General features: G+C 34.1%; 4 pseudogenes; all 4 read right to left on the bottom strand.

Moving 5' to 3' along the window:
• Positions 1 to 235: 235 nt before the first annotated feature.
• LOC148587890 (uncharacterized) lies at positions 236 to 1,527 on the bottom strand (annotated as a pseudogene).
• A 1,924-nt stretch (positions 1,528 to 3,451) lies between these two features.
• On the bottom strand, positions 3,452 to 4,264 carry LOC148587889 (uncharacterized; annotated as a pseudogene).
• Positions 4,265 to 4,342: 78 nt separating this feature from the next.
• LOC148587888 (uncharacterized) lies at positions 4,343 to 11,600 on the bottom strand (annotated as a pseudogene).
• Positions 11,601 to 11,627: 27 nt separating this feature from the next.
• Positions 11,628 to 16,150, bottom strand: LOC148587887 (uncharacterized; annotated as a pseudogene).
• Between the last annotated feature and the right edge of the window lie 210 nt (positions 16,151 to 16,360).

The raw sequence follows: 16,360 nt of genomic DNA, 5'->3' as shown, positions 1-16,360 counted from the left end.
ATTGATACACTACTAAAATAGTTATCATTGAAACCATGTGCTCTATACATCTATGTTGGCATGTGACGTGTGTGGAATCATATTATTTGATAATATAAAGTTTAATATACATGTTCACCAAGAATTAGCATGTGAAATCGGGCTTGGCCTCCGAGATAATTTCTCTAGCATCAGTTACGAGTGAATTTTGAATGCTCATGAGCTTTGGAAGATGCTCTAGTGTCAAGTAATGCAGTTAAGGGAATAAGGATGTATATTCTTCTATTTCGCCTTCTTCTTTCATGACTATTGCACCCATGATGCTACATTTTATTATCACCAATCCTGCCAGATGAGAAAGGCCCCTAGCCGTGGCAGATGAGAAGACAAATTTTAATATATCACACTCTACCACTTTTAGAAGTCTCAAGTTACCTACCACTTTTAAAAGTCACAAGTTACTAAAGAGTGTCAAGAGAAGTTTGCCATGACATATTTCCTTCAAGCATGTCATATATTTGAGAATAAAAAATTCCAAGTCAAGAAAGGCAATAACAGGCATCCTTGAGTTAATAATATACTTAATCTTAGTGTTATTTTGGATATGGAGTTGCTTTAGTTGTTGAAAACCTTCTCTATCTAATTCATTTATAACACTCCCAACACCCTTTAACTCATCTAAGATTCTAAATAAAGACTTTCTGATTCCTTTAATAGCATTTTAAACCCAACTTCTCATTGAAAGCTTGTATACAGCTTGAGTTTTAATGTTTTTTTGGCTTCCCCTCCCCATCACACCAATCCCATACATCTCTTAGAAATATTACATATCTTTCTAACTTCTCAAATGTCAATCTTTTAGCAGATTGCTAGCATCTCGAATACGTATCTTTAAAATGATCAAATGTGACAAATGATTTAGCTCAACAAGACTAGCATTATCTCTTTCATTATTGAGTCCCTCAGCCTCCCATTCAACTCAACTATTTCCATATACAACTCTTCTAATGCGACCAAGCTTGATTGGACATTAGGTGTAATCACTTTAAGTTTGAAACAATGGCTCAAATCCAACAGCAGCAAACGACACAACAACCCTATTTCTTTTGGCAACTTTGAAATATTAGATTCACGAAGGATAAGAATTGATAAATTCTTGAACTATCCAACCACAATTATGTCTCCCAACGCGCATTGATCCAAGCACAATGTTTGTAAGTTTCTAAGGAAACAAAGTGATGAAAGAAGTGATGATGAAAGTTGCATTTCAATCAAATCTAAAACCATGAGCTTTCTCATCCCTTCACAGAAACTATCTGATATTTGTAAAGGATGATCTCCACCACGCAAAAGCAAGAATCTTAATTCTGGACATTCCAATTCATTAGGAATTTCATGTACATCTACACCAAAAACAAAGAATGCCCTGCATCTTTTCAGTGCATCTGCATCTGGCCATTTATTTAGCCCACCATCAACTCTCACCGCTAGCATATTATGATCCCTTGACGCTATTAATTTAGCAACATCACGAACAAAGTCATACATACAAAAAGAGATATGAGGATTACCCAGCAACAGACAACAGTCATGCATACATAGAATCTACTTCAAATAGATTTTGAAAGCTGAAAATTTCTTGGGGGTCTTTATTCTATATATGCTTCAGTTTTGGCAGATGAATCAGATGCAATTCTTTCAAAGGGAACAATATAAAAAAGCCCCCCAAACTACCATCCGTTTGCAATATAGCCCCTCAATGTTCTAAAGGTAATAAAGTAGCCCCAAACTACCAAAATGTATCAAAAAGGCCACTTTTTTTTTTTTAATATTCTAATAATAACCCTATTCTTTTAACAAATAAAATAATGAAATAATTGTAAAAAAAAAAAAACTAAACAATTTTTTAAAAATACAAAAAAAAAAAAAAAAAAACCAATGGGCTAATAAATACAAAAAGAAAAAAAAAAAGAAAAAAAAAAGAGTTTTTTAGAATAAATAAATAATTAGTCACTATAGTTGGTCTAAATTACAAATTGGTTCATGTTGTATTAAATTAAGATCTCGAGTAAAAAAAGTTTTAATCGAGATCTTCATTACAGGAACTAAATTATTATTTTTGGAATATCTCAACAACCGTACCTTTTATTTTACTTTAATACGACATGAACAGTTATTGTAGTTGGCCTAAATTAATTACTGTAGTTGGCCTAAATTATTTATTTATTCAAAAAAACTTTTTTTTTTATTTGCACGTTGGTTTTTTTGGATTTTTTAAAAATTGTTTGGTTTTTTTTTTTTTTTACAATTATTTTATTATTTTATTTTTTTAAAAGATTATGGGTATTATAGGAATATAAAAAAATAAGTGACCTTTTTTATACATTTTGGTAGTTTTGGGGTTACTTTATTACCTTTTAAACATTTTGGGCTATAATGTAAACGGATGGTAGTTTAGAGGACTTATATATATATATAGTTACTCAATTAAAAGAAAGATATATATATATATATATATATATATCCTTCTTTTAATCGAGTGGTAGTTACGACACATGTTTCTTGAACAACAAGATTTTCAAAAAAAACTAAACTTTTTCATAATTTTTGGTTTACAAAAATAATTTACAGTGAATTGGTTGTGCCATATAATCTTCAATTAAACCATGTAGAAAATTTTTCGTTTTTTCCAAACTAGGGAATGGAACCTACAGAATTCATCAAGTATGTGTTTGTTGGAACTAGTAGCTCGTATTAACACCAGTGGAAGGCCAAGTAGACGGAAGTGGAGTGAACGTTGCGATAGCGATGTTCATGGAGTGGGAGTCTACTATCCCATGGGCGTAATTAAGTTTGCGGGGGTGTGGGGGCAACGCCCACGCGGTACGATACGGGGTATTTTGGAAATTTTCAAAATACTTTCGCACACTTAGGGTTTAGGATTTTTCCTATATATATGTGATGATATAACCATGAATCATTAATAACAAAATACAACCGCCTCTTTGTGGATGTAGGCACATTGCCGAACCACGTTAAATCTGTGTATTTACTCTCTCTTAGTTTCTCTCTTTTCAATTATGTATTGTTCATCATTATTGTGCGTGGTAACAACAGTGTTAATGATATTCTAACCATCATATTGAAGACAAAATACCAAGTAAGGATGAAAAGTCGAGGGAACGAGTATAAGGTAAAAAATAAAAAGTCGACCTCTCTGAACTATTAAAGAAGAGTAATGGCTAAAAATTAATCATAAACAGGTCAATAACTAACAGTATCTTCAAAAGCTCAATCCAAATATTTCACAATCTTCATCTCCTCTACTCCTATAAGTATGTATGTTCTACTTTTATTTTGCCTTCTTCTTTCATGACTATTGCACCCATGATGCTACATTTTTGCTATCACCAATCCTTCCAATTGAGAAAGGCCCCTAGCTATGGTAGATGAGAAGATAAATTTTAATTTATCATACTCTACCACTTTTAGAAGTCTCAAGTTGCCAAAGGGCGTCAAGAGAAGTTGACCATGACATATTTCTTCTAAGCCCGTGAAGTGGAATGTGAAAATCAGGCTTGGCCACCAAGATAATTTCTCCAGCATCAATTATGAGTGCATTTTGAATGCTCATGAGCTTTGGAAGATGCTCTAGTGCCAAGTACCACATTTGAGGAAATAAGGATATATGTTCTACTTCTATTTCGCCTTCTTCTTTCATGACTATTGCACCCATGATGCTACATTTTACTATCATCAATCCTTCCAATTAAGAAAGGCCGCTTGCCATGGTAGATGAGAAGACAAATTTTAATTTATTACACTCTACCACTTTTAGAAGTCTCAAGTTACCAAAGGGCATCAAGAGAAGTTGGCCATGACATATTTCGTCCAAGCCATCAAATTTTTGAGAATAAAAGTCTCCAAGGCAAGAAAGGCAATAACAAGCATCCTTGAATTAATAATATACTTGATCTCAGCGTTATTTTGGATATGGAGGCATTTCAGTTGTTGAAAACCTTCTCTATCTAATTCATTTCGAACACTCTCAACACCCTTTAACTCATTTGAATAAAAACTTTATGTTCCCGTTAATAGCATTTTAAACCTAACCTCTGATTGAAAGCTTGTATTCAACTTGAGTTTTAATGTTTTTGAGGCTTCTCCTCGCCATCAAACCAATCCCATAAATCTCCTAGAAATATTACGTTTCTTTTTAACTTCTCAAATGTCAGATCTTTTGGCAGATTGCTAGCATCTCGAATACGTATCCCCTTTAACTCATTTGAATAAAAACTTTATGTTCCCTTTAATAGCATTTTAAACCTAACCTCTGATTGAAAGCTTGTATTCAACTTGAGTTTTAATGTTTTTGAGGCTTCTCCTCGCCATCAAACCAATCCCATAAATCTCCTAGAAATATTACGTTTCTTTCTAACTTCTCAAATGTCAGATCTTTTGGCAGATTGCTAGCATCTCGAATACGTATCTTTAAAATGATCAAATGTGACAAATGCTTTAGCTCAACAAGACTTGCATTATCTCTTTCATTATTGAGTCATTCAGCCTCCCATTCATAGCAATTGTTTCCCATATATAACTCTTCTAATGCGACCAAGCTTGATAGGACATTAGGTGCAATCACTTTAAGTTTGAAACAATGGCTCAAATCCAACAGCAGCAAACGACACAACAACCCTATTTCTTTTGGCAACTTTGAAATATTAGATTCACGAAGGATAAGAATTGATAAATTATTGAACTCTCCAACCACAATTATGTCTCCCAACGCGCATTGATCCAAGCACAATGTTTGCAAGTTTCTAAGGAAACAAAGTGATGAAAGAAGTGATGATGAAAGTTGCATTTCAATCAAATCTAAAACCATGAGCTTTCTCATCCCTTCACAGAAACTATCTGATATTTGTAAAGGATGATCTCCACCACGCAAAAGCAAGAATCTTAATTCTGGATATTCCAATTCATTAGAAATTTCATGTACATCTACACGAAAAACAAAGAATGCCCTGCATCTGTTCAGTGCATCCGCATCTGGCCATTTATTTAGCCCACCATCAACTCTCACCACTAGCATATTTTGATCCCTTGACGCTATTAATTTAGCAACATCACGAACAAAGTCATACATACATAAAGAGATATGAGGATTACCCAGTAACAGACAACAGTCATGCATGCATAGAATCTACTTCAAGTGGATTTTGAAAGCTGAAAATTTCTTGGGAGTCCTTATTCTATATATGCTTTAGTTTTTGCAGATGAATCAGATGCAATTCTTTTAAAGGGAACAATATAAAAAAGCCCCCCGAACTACCAGTCGTTTGCAATATAGCCCCTCAATGTTCTAAAGGTAATAAAGTAGCTCCCAAACTATCAAAATGTATCAAAAATGCCACTTTTTTTTTAATATTCCTATAATAACCCTATTCTTTTAATAAATAAAATAATGAAATAATTGTATAAAAAAAAAACTAAACAATTTTTTAAAAATACAAAAAAAAAAAAAAAGTTTTTTAAAATAAATAAATAATTAGTCACTATAGTTGGTCTAAATTACAAATTGGTTCATGTTGTATTAAAGTAAGATCTCGAGTAAAAAAAGTTTTAATCGAGATCTTGATTACATGAACTAAATTATTATTTTTGGAATATCTCAACAACCGTACCTTTTATTTTACTTTAATACGACATGAACAGTTATTGTAGTTGGCCTAAATTAGTCGCTGTCGTTGGCCTAAATTATTTATTTATTCCAAAAAAACTTTTTTTTTTTTTTTTTGTATTTATTTGCCCGTTGGTTTTTTTTTGGATTTTTTAACTCCTAGAAATATTACATATCTTTCTAACTTCTCAAATGTCAGATCTTTTGGCAGATGGCTAGCATCTCGAATACGTATCTTTAAAATAATCAAATGTGACAAATGCTTTAGCTCAACAAGATTATCATTATCTTCAAAAAAAAAAAAAAAAAACAAGGCTATCATTATCTCTTTCATTATTGAGTCCAGCCTCCCATTCATAGCAATTGTTTTCCATATATAACTCTTCTAATGCGACCAAGCTTGATAGGACATTAGGTGCAATCACTTTAAGTTCGAAACAATGGCTCAAAACCAACAGCAGCAAACGACATAACAACCCTATTTCTTTTGGAAACTTTGAAATATTAGATTCATAAAGGCTAAGAATTGATAAATTCTTGAGCTCTCCAACTACAACTATGTCTCCCAACGCGCATTAATCCAAGCACAATGTTTGCAAGTTTCTAAGGAAACAAAGTGATGAAAGAAGTGATGATGAAAGTTGCATTTCAATCAAATCTAAAACCATGAGCTTTCTCATCCCTTCACAGAAACTATCTGATATTTGTAAAGGATGATCTCCACCACGCAAAAGCAAGAATCTTAATTCTGGATATTCCAATTCATTAGAAATTTCATGTACATCTACACGAAAAACAAAGAATGCCCTGCATCTTTTCAGTGCATCCGCATCTGGCCATTTATTTAGCCCACCATCAACTCTCACCACTAGCATATTTTGATCCCTTGACGCTATTAATTTAGCAACATCACGAACAAAGTCATACATACATAAAGAGATATGAGGATTACCCAGTAACAGAAAACAGTCATGCATGCATAGAATCTACTTCAAGTGGATTTTGAAAGCTGAAAATTTCTTGGGGGTCCTTATTCTATATATGCTTTAGTTTTTGCAGATGAATCAGATGCAATTCTTTTAAAGGGAACAATATAAAAAAGCCCCCCGAACTACCAGCCGTTTGCAATATAGCCCCTCAATGTTCTAAAGGTAATAAAGTAGCCCCCAAACTATCAAAATGTATAAAAAATGCCACTTTTTTTTTAATATTCCTATAATAACCCTATTCTTTTAATAAATAAAATAATGAAATAATTGTATAAAAAAAAAACTAAACAATTTTTTAAAAATACAAAAAAAAGAAGGTTTTTTTAAAATAAATAAATAATTAGTCACTATAGTTGGTCTAAATTACAAATTGGTTCATGTTGTATTAAAGTAAGATCTCGAGTAAAAAAAGTTTTAATCGAGATCTTGATTACAGGAACTAAATTATTATTTTTGGAATATCTCAACAACCGTACCTTTTATTTTACTTTAATACGACATGAACAGTTATTGTAGTTGGCCTAAATTAGTCGCTGTCGTTGGCCTAAATTATTTATTTATTCCAAAAAACTTTTTCTTTTTTTTTTTTTGTATTTATTTGCCCGTTGGTTTTTTTTTGGATTTTTTAACTCCTAGAAATATTACGTATCTTTCTAACTTCTCAAATGTCAGATCTTTTGGCAGATGGCTAGCATCTCGAATACGTATCTTTAAAATAATCAAGTGTGACAAATGCTTTAGCTCAACAAGACTATCATTATCTCTTTCATTATTGAGTCCAGCCTCCCATTCATAGCAATTGTTTCCCATATATAACTCTTCTAATGCGACCAAGCTTGATAGGACATTAGGTGCAATCACTTTAAGTTCGAAACAATGGCTCAAAACCAACAGCAGCAAACGACATAACAACCCTATTTCTTTTGGAAACTTTGAAATATTAGATTCATAAAGGCTAAGAATTGATAAATTCTTGAGCTCTCCAACTACAACTATGTCTCCCAACGCGCATTGATCCAAGAACAATGTTTGCAAGTTTCTAAGGAAACAAAGTGATGAAAGAAGTGATGATGAAAGTTGCATTTCAATCAAATCTAAAACCGTGAGCTTTCCCATCCCTTCACAGAAACTATCTAATATTTGCCAAGGATGATCTCCACTACGCAAAAGCAAGAATCTTAATTCTGGACATTCCATTTCATTAGGAATTTGATGTACATCTACACCAAAAACATAGAATGCCCTTCATCTTTTCAGTGCATCCACATCTGACCATTCATTTAGCCTACCCTCAGCTCTCACGACTAGCATATTATGATCCCTTCACGCTCTTAATTTGGGAACATCACGAACAACATCATGCATACATAAAGAGCTATGAGGATTACCCAACAACAGACAATAGTCATGCATACATAGAATCTACTTCAAATGGATTTTGAAAGCTGGAAATTTCTTGAGGGTCCTTATTCTATATATGCTTCAGTTTTGGCAAATGAATAAGATGCAATTCTTTAAATTGAGTGGTAGTTATAGCACATGTTTCTTGAACAACAACATTTTCAAAAAAAAAAAAAAAAAAAAAAAACTCAACTTTTTTCATAATATCTTGTTTACAAAAGGAATCTACAGTGAATTGGTTATGCCATATAATCTTCAACTAAACCATGTACAAAATTTTCGTTTTTTTCCAAATTAGGGAATGGATCCTACAGAATTCATCAAGTATGTGTTTGTTGGAACTAGTGGCTTATATTAACACCAATGGAAGGCCAAGTAGACGGGAGTCTACTGGCCTATGAGTGTAATGAAGTTTGGGGGGGAACGATTAGGTTGTAGGGGTGCGGGGTCAACAGCCACACGGTTCGGTACAGGTTATTTTGAAAATTTTCAAAATACGTTTGTACAATATAAGAGCTTTTCTAAGGTTCTACCACCCAAAAAAGTATAGATTTTCTAAGTCGAAACTGAAGGCCTTTGCTCTAGGGACGAACTAGCATCACAATTAGTAAGTAGAGGAGAGATAAGTCATCTACATCCCCGGGAGACTAATTACTTTCTTTTTCCACTTTTTTTTTTTCGAGGTAAAATTTCAAATATGGTAAAGAAGATCAAGTAATTCGTTCCATTTATAAGTAATATCAGTTCTATGACCTATACCTAAATGTGTGGATATTTAATGAGATTAGTCCAGGCTCTTATGTACCTCATCAACCAAGAAAATGGGTTGTTTAATCTCAAGTTGGCTCTCTTGAAAGCTTAAAAGTTCATAAGCAAATATCACAACTTTTGGACACCAAACCACCATCCAATATTTTAGCATTGGCCATTCTGAAGTATGAACTCTTGGGTAAAACCACTTGAGTCCTGGTAGCACAGCAACATGAATGGCAATTAGTTACACGAAGACAAACCTAACTATTTGTTGCATTGCTTCTTCCTCTTCAACAATTTCCTCCAGTACCTTACAATCAACTATCACAAGTTGCTCCAATTGTGTGAGACATCTAGCCACAGAGGCTGAAAATAAATTTTTCAAACTCGTACATCCTGCAACACATACTCTTTGTAGATTGTGAAAGCTGAAAATTAGTTTGGGGTCTTTACTCCATACATGCCTCATATTGGGCAGTGAACTCAAATACAACATTTTCAACTAAATGGCTGTTGAAGCATGCGTTTCTCTAACATTTGGCCTTTGCAGTTCATAAAACTTCTTGTAATGAGCCACAATCAATAACCGAAAGCATCTCTAGACTTTGAAATATTGTCAACATATCAGATTGAAAGATGTTCACAAGATTTTCACAAGACTAAACATTCATATGCTGGAGCTTGTAAAACGAATCAACAGCAAATTGGTTCAGCCATATGATTTTCAAGTCATCAATGTGGAAGATTCTCAAATATTCCAAACTAGGGAAGGCAACCTGCAGGGTTCATTGCATGTGCTAATTACATTTACATACATATTCGTACTAACTTGCATAAAGGAAATTTTTTTTTTAAAAAAAAAAAAAAATTATGATAAAAAAAGGGGAAGGCTAAAACAAAGGGAACAAGTAAGAAAGATGTACCTCTTCATTGAAGAGAAGTTGCACAACAGTATGAGGGCTCTCCTTTACATTCATTTCCTTGAGTTTTTTGCTGGTCATCATGCCAAAACTAACGAGTTTGGATACAAATGTCTATAATTGAGGGAAAAGATCTATCGACAATGTCTTCAAGGATGGAAATCTGATATTAGTTCCTTCAAATAATCTTTTTAAGATTGGAAGCTCTGTTAGGGACATGTATTCTAGTCGAGGGAATAACTCTTCAAGAATTATTTCTTCTACTACTCCTAGATCTTCAGTGACTATTATCTCTTCCATTACCTTACATTGCATTATGTAAAGGTATTTGAGTTGCACCATATATTTAGCTATAGATGATGACAAAAGATTTTTTATAGGGGAAACTTCACTTTAGACCCCTGAACTTCCACGCGATTTGACAAACCCTCCCCCGAACTTTAAAATCTCTCAATTTGGACCCCTGAACTTTCAATTGCTCTCAATGTTGACCCATTTCTCAATTTTAGCCATTAAAAAAAAAAAAAAAAAAAAAAAAAAACCAAAATATCCCTATTTTTCTTTCCTTTTTTTTAAAAAAAATTAAAAAACGTTTTGGAAGTTAAAATTTTATACAAAAGTCAGGGGTATAAACATCATGTTTCATTCAAAATCTAACGGAGGGGTCCACATTGAGAACAATTGAAAGTTCAGGGTCCAAATTGAAAAATTTTAAAGTTTCCCGGGGGGGGGGGGGGTGGGGGGGAGGGGTAACACCCTGGCCCCATATTGGGAAGATGAGAAGAAGCCTACATAGAGTAGATGGTTTATAAAGATAGCCATGGGTGTTAAGTCTCACATTGCCTAGTTACTAGGTGAAACTGGGCTTTATAATGAATTCTAGGGAAACTCCAAATTGACTAGTTCTTTTGGGGTGATAGCGCAGATATGATTAGCGCTTTTTCCTAGGTCGTTATAGGGGGTTGTCAAATCGCATGGAAGTTCAGGGGTCTAAAGTGAAGTTTCCTCTTTTTCATATTATCAAAGCACTCCGCGGTCAAGGTTGACAAATTTTGAAACCGTGGCATGTTTCCTAAACTACAAGAGGACCTTGTTGCCCGACATTGGTTGTAATGTACGTCTTCCAAGTTCCAAGCCTATTGAGGAGAGATACAAGTTTTCCAAGTTGGGGAACACAACCTGCAATAGTGGTTAATTATTTATTCTCTAAAACTTCTTTGAAAACCTTTTTTCTTAAAATAATCAAGTAAATCACATTGCAAATATACATTGGCATACTTAAATTTCGTAGAGTGTGGGCTCATATATATATATATATGGGTAGTAAAAAGTTTTTTTATTATTTTTTTAACTATGAGACTTTGGGTATATTTGATTTTTATTTTGAATTATTTTTCTTCATCACTAGTAATTTTGTTCTTCATTATTGATTTTTTTTTTTTTTCAAATTATAATTGTCTCTGTTCGTGGACATACCTCATTGATGGAAACCACATAGACTCTTCTACTCTTGATTGTTATGTGCTATTTTATTGTAATTATGATCTATTACACGACATTTCCAAGTGACATAAATAGTCTACACAAGTGATGTGATAGTAGTACTTGTTAGCTAATTTTATTTGGTTTAAAGACAAGTAATGACTAAAAATTAATCATAAATAGGTCAGTGACTAACAATATCTTCAAAAACTCAATCCAAATTTTAATTTATCACACTCTACCACTTTTAGAAGTCTCAAGTTACCAAAGGGCCTCAAGAGAAGTTGGCCATGACATATTTCTTCCAAGCCCATGAAGTGACATGTGAAAATCAGGCTTGGCTACCAAGATAATTTCTTCAGCATCAATTATGAGTGAATTTTGAATGCTCATGAGCTTTGGAAGATGCTCTAGTGCCAACTAACACAATTGAGAGAATAAGGATGTATGTTCTACTTCTATTTTGCCTTCTTCTTTCATGACTATTGCACCCATGATGCTACATTTTACTATCACCAATCCTTCCAATTGAGAAAGGCCCCTAGCAATGGTAGATGAGAAGACAAATTTTAATTTATCACACTCTACCACTTTTAGAAGTCTCAAGTTACCAATTAAAGGGCGTCAAGAGAAGTTGACCATGACATATTTCTTCCAAGCCCATCAAATTTTCGAGAATAAAAGTCTTCAACGTAGGAAAGGCAATAACATGCATCATTGAGTTAATAATATACATGATCTCAGCGTTATTTTGGATATGGAGGCGCTTCAGTTGTTGAAAACCTTCTCTATCTGATTCATTTCGAACACTCTCAACACCCTTTAACTCTTCTAAATAAAAATTGGGAAAAATATAAAAAAGCCCCCCAAACTACCAGTCGTTTTCGATTTAGCCCCCTAATGTTCCAAAAGTGATAAAGTAGCCCCCCAAACTACCAAATTATTGCATTTTGGCCACTCCGTTAGTCAAAACCGTCAGTTTGGACGGAAATTGCAAAACGACGTCGTTTGTTACGGGTAAGTTACTACAATGCCCTTTTGAGAAAAATATAAAAAAGCCCCCCAAACTACCAGCCATTTTCATTTTAGCCCCCTAATATTCAGAAAGTGATAAAGTAGCCCCCTAACTACCAAACAGTTGCAATTTGGCTACTCCGTTAGTCATTATTGTCAAATATGATGAAAAATTCAAAACTACGTCGTTTTAACCAGGGTAAGTTACTAAAATGTCCTTTTAGGAAAAAAAATCATATTAAAACAAGCACGCTAAACGGCACCGTTTTTCTTGAAATTAGGGTTTCCTTACACTTACTAAAACGGCGCCGTTTTGATAAGTGTTAGGAATAAAAGAAAAAACCTTAGACCCCATGCAGAAAAAACCCCCAACCCCAGTTTATCTCTCTCCCCCAAACCGCCGGCCACCACGTCGTTCTATCTCCGGCAACCTTCTCCCTCAAGTGAAAAAAACGCAACACCCCTCTCTCTCTTTCTCTCAAAACCGACTGCCCCTGCCACCACCATCCATCACCGCCGGCCACACCATCCACTAGCTACGAAGCGCCACCGAAAAATTCTTACCCATTGTAGAAATCAAACAAAAAAACCACGTTCGTAGATAAACAACACCGATCCGACAGCTATACCATGAAATACAATAAAAAGATTGAGTTATAGGTAAGATTTACAGGCTGCTGGAGATAGACGACGTGGTGGCCGGCGGTTTTGGGGAGAGAGATAAACTAGGGTTGGGGGTTTTTTTGTGGGTCACCTGCGTGGGGTCTAGGGTTTTTTCTTTTAATTCCTAACACTTGCCAAAGTGGCGTCATTTTGGTAAGTGTAAGGAAACCCTAATTTCAAGCAAAACAGCGTCGTTTTGCTTGCTTGTTTTAATATGATTTTTTTTTTTTTTCAAAAAGGGCATTTTGGTAACTTACCAATGCCAAAACGACGTAGTTTTAAATTTCTCAACATATTTGATGGTAATGAATAACGGAGTGGCCAAATTGCAATTGTTTGGTTGTTTGGGGGCTACTTTATCACTTTCTGAATATTAGGGGGCTAAAATGAAAACGGCTGGTAGTTTGGGGGGCTTTTTTATATTTTTCTCAAAAGGGCATTGTAGTAACTTACTCGTAACAAACGACGTCGTTTTGCTGTTTCCATCCAAACTGACGGTTTTGACTAACGGAGTGGCCAAAATGCAATAGTTTGGTAGTTTAGGGGGCTACTTTATCACTTTTGGAACATTAGGGGGCTAAATCGAAAACGGCTGGTAGTTTGGGAGGCTTTTTTATATTTTTCCCATAAAAATTTATGTTCCCCTTAATGGCCTTTTAAACCAAACCTCTGATTGAAAGCTTGTATTCAGCTTGAGTTTTAATTTTTTGAGGCTTCTCCTTGCCCATCAGACCAATCTCATACATCTCCTAGAAATATTAGGTATTTTTCTAACTTTTCAAATGCCAAATCTTTTGGCAAATTGCTAGCATCTCGAATATGTATCTCTAAAATGATCAAATGTGACAAATGCTTTAGCTCAGCAAGACTAGCATTATTGAGTCCTTCAGCCGCCATTCAACGCAACTGTTTCCATATACAACTCTTCTAATGCGACCAAGCTTAGTAGGACATTAGGTGCAATCACTTTAAGTTTGGAACAATGGCTTAAATCCAACAGCCGCAACACCACAACCCTATTTCTTTTGGCAATTTTGAAATATGAGCTTCAATTGTGTCACTATTTTTTATAGCAGCATTAACCAAATGTTGCACGTTAATCTCTTTTAGCCCACTTAACTTCACTACCTAGTTCTTCACACTCTTTTTAGTGAAGTTAAAGGCTAAAAGAGATAACATGCAACATTTGATTGATGCTGCTATAAGAAATAGTACCACAATTGAAGGTGGATGAGATTTCAAAAGAGGCCGCAAAATTTATCGAGGACGAATGCCTCAACTTGATGCTGCGGCATCAAGTTTAGAGGTGCAACCTACCGGACTCAAGACATCTACCTCGCTAGCTGTATTTATGTACGGCGATCACAGTACACGGGTAAGTTGTGTGCTTCAAATAATCGGTCAAGGACAAGTCAACCACATAAAGTATGATCAAACAATCTCAGTCGTTTAAACTACAGAAATTTGTTTCTCATCACAAATTCATTCAAATGGGATGACCCGTAGTTAATAAATAGACCCAAGACCGTATCGAATCCGAAAGCAGAAAGATGGAGCGATCTCAGATGTTCTCTTTGTTAAGGTTGGGTATCGGTCATATAGGTCCGATTAATGGGCTTATCGGTTGGTAACCGATAAGAAATGTTACTGAAAATTATCGGTCATATCGGTAATCGGTTAACCGGTCGGTTAAATCGGTTTTTTGTCGGCTTTTTATTGGGCTTTTAACTGGTTGCTAATTGGGCCAAAAATTAATTATTTTGGAGGCCCAAATACATTTTGTTGGGGTAAAGCTTAAAATAGCTTATTAAAAATTAGTTATTTTTGGGTATATTTTTTGCTAAAATAGCTTATAGAAGCTTTTTTATTTTTTATTTTATTTTTATATTGATCCACTACAATATAAAATAAAAACCAAAACGACGTGGTTTTGGTTTCAATAATAAATATAAAATTATAAAAAATTAAAAATTAAAAAAACTTATTGGTCATATTAGTTTTTCGATAAGAAATTATTAACCGACCGATAAGCTTATCGGTATAAAATTTTTAACCGATTACCTACCGATAACTATCGGTTACGGTTACTATCGGTTCTGTTAAATTCAGTAATCGGTCGGTAATCGGTAACCAGTTAATCTATCCACCCCTACTCTTTGTTGTGGAGCCCTTGCATAGACGTTTTTCATGTGAACCCGTGATTCTCCTTCGGTTTGACTGGACCAATAAAAGCATAATTAGGAGAAAAATTAAAATGTTTTCCGTCTTCCTCCGGTGCCCTGATCAATCTGTGATTTGAAACTGATTTCTCTAGTTTAAACGGCTCAGATTGTTGGATCTTGATTGACTTGTCTTTGAACGGTTAGGCTAATACATGGATAAAAGTACTCAACAGAGTACACAGGATTTCCTGTGTGGTGGGACCTGTACATCCAGCTGGCGATGGGATTGAGGGAGAGAGATGTACTTATGTACGTATGACCAAGTTAATAAAACTCAAGGTATTTTGATAAATTATAGACTTATAGGTTGAAGATTAAGGCCTCGTTTGGTTCGCGGATTGTCTAGTCCATTGGAAAAGGATTAGCTATCACTGGGATTAGCTACCACTGGAAATAGATTAGCTAGTCTTATTCCTTTGTTTGGTTGTAACGCTGGAATAGACTACCTAATCCTATTCCTTCGTTTGGTACAGTGCAATATGTTGGTGAATGGAATTGTATTGTGATCTTATTTCCTAAAATACCCTTATAATATAAATACAATTTATATTATTAAGGACTTTCATTCTTTTTTTTCTTTTTTTTTTTTGAAACATAAACAATTTTACTATAATTTTTTTTTTTTAGTTATGTCATGTATATATAATTTTATATATATATATACACGCTTGAACATGTATGAATAACCTGTGTTCAAGTGTGTGTGTATATATATCAGTGTGATTTTTAATTCAGTTATATATATATATATATATATATATATATATATATATATAATTGAATTAAAAATCACACTGAGAAAGTATAGAGAAAGAGAGATGGAGAAACAGAATAAAAAAAAAAAAAACCCTAAACAGAATCAAAGAGAAACGATACAGAGAATCAAAAGAAATAAAAAAACAGAAGAAAAATAAAAAAAACTCAGAAACGTTTTGGGTACATATATATACACACACACGCTTGAACAGGTATGAATAACCTGTGTTCAAGCGTGTGTGTGTGTATATATATATACGCTTGAACACAGGTTGTACGCTTGAACATAGGTTATATCCAGGGACGGAGCCAGGAAATTTTATGGAACGGGGCCAGCCAAATTTTTTTTTTTTTTTTTCGGTTCTTTAGAATTTTTTTTATTAAAAAGAATTATTTTGGTTGTTTTTTATGAACTAAAGACTACTGTAAGGGCCAAAAAAAGTAGACATTTAAAAGTAAGGGCCAAAAATTAAAAAGTGGGTATGGGCCAACAAAATT

This window comes from Corylus avellana, chromosome 1, assembly GCF_965113065.1.
Source record: "Corylus avellana chromosome 1, dhCorAvel1.hap1.2, whole genome shotgun sequence".
Lineage (NCBI taxonomy): Eukaryota > Viridiplantae > Streptophyta > Magnoliopsida > Fagales > Betulaceae > Corylus > Corylus avellana.
This window is presented reverse-complemented; position numbering and strand designations above follow the sequence as displayed.